Consider the following 1,770-nt stretch of genomic DNA (forward strand, 5'->3'; position numbering starts at 1 on the left):
CTAATGAGCAGAAACATATTCTCACCAAAACAGGTAGCTCAGGTTTATGAATTGCCTCAGTCATAATGTAAACTAGGACAAACATCTGGATTCATTTGGTCTTCCAATTCAGATGAGGTCATTTGATTCTTAGATGAATGAAGTTCAAAAATTTCCGCTTTGGATATATTCCAAAGGAAATATGAAAAATGGATATTATGGAAAATGACTCCAATGGCTACACACATGCACAGGCACCAGGCTCAAGCACAAAAATTAGTGCAACACACTGCATGCCTTTGGAGACTTCGATATTATCCTGGTGCAAATTTATTTTCTGTGTTTTGAGAGTCACAAACTCTCATGTTTCCACATGTAAGCCAGTTTACATCAAGATATAACCTTGCTGTTTCTTCTCCTCCCCCTCCCAAGGAATAGATATTTCAAAATTCAGATCATCTCAGAACTGAAGCTCACCTCTGAAACAGAATCTCAGAAAACTGACACTACTCAACGTCAAGTGTCTTCGCCAATTTATCATAGGATTCTAAATATCGACAGGTTGTACGTTTTCAGTTTGAGTTTAGAAAAAGTGTTCTTCAGGCAAGGGAGCTCAATCCTCTCGTGTTACCAAACCCAAACAAATCTTTTGGGAAGTCATAAAAAAAAGTGAGGAAAGGTGCTTTTCAAACCATGCTGTGCCCTATTTGAAGACCCCAAAATAGCAAAAGTAGAGCAACGTTTAGGAAAAAGGGAGATGTAACCTAAGGCAGAAATATCTAAGAAGGGAAAATGTTGCAAATCAATTGACTTTTCTTCCATAATTTGGATACCTTGGTACCAGTAAATTCAAACTGTAATATATTGATTGTCTGTAAATCATAAATTATGGAGTTCAAGTTATACTCCAGAGTCATGAACAGAAAGATTCTAGAATGAGACTTCAGTGCAGTACTGTGGGAGTGCTGCATTGTCAGTGGCACTGTCTTTTGCGTCAGAGGCTGAAACCTCTCAAATGGATATAAAAAAGGTAGGGCTTTTCTGAAACTGCTTTTCTGAAGAAGGGTCCCGACCCGAAACATCAGCTTTCCTGCTCCCCTGATGCTGCCTGTGTTTCTCCAGCTCCACACTGTGTTATCTCTGACTCCAGCATCGGCAGTTCTTACTATCTCTGACTATTCTTCAGACCGTAATAAAAACCATCACTTTTCCAGCTTCATCTGATGAAGTTATATTGGAATTGAGACATTCATTCTTCTCTCTCCACAGATGCTACCAAACCGGCTAAGTTTCTCCAGCACTTTGCTGAGAACTCCAGCATTTGCAGCACTTTTATTTTTGCTATGTTAAACTCATAAAAGACTCTATTTGGCCTCAGCTGGAAGATTGCATTCAGTTCTGGTTGCTGCACTTGAGAAAGGAGGGACGGGCATTGCCATGAGTGCAGAAAACTCTTTGGAGAATGGTTCCAGGACAAGGAACCTCACTTGTGAATTGTAGATTGGAGAAGCAGGAACTGTTAACCTTGGAAAAGAAAAGGCTGAGAGAAGATTTGATAGAGGTAATCAAATTAATGAAGGACAACGTAGATGGGGAGAAAACACAGTGTGGAGCTGGAGGAACACAGCAGGCCAGGCAGCATCAGAGGAGCAGGAAAGCTGACGTTTTGTTTCGGGACCCTTCTTCAGAAATGGGGCAATTCAAGGTCTGAAATTGAACACTGAAATTGAATTGCCCCATTTCAGAAGAAGAGTCCCGACCCAAAACATCAGCTTTCCTGCTCCTCTGATG

Source organism: Rhincodon typus, chromosome 10 (assembly GCF_021869965.1).
Source record: "Rhincodon typus isolate 14 chromosome 10, sRhiTyp1.1, whole genome shotgun sequence".
NCBI classification, from domain to species: Eukaryota; Metazoa; Chordata; class Chondrichthyes; order Orectolobiformes; family Rhincodontidae; genus Rhincodon; species Rhincodon typus.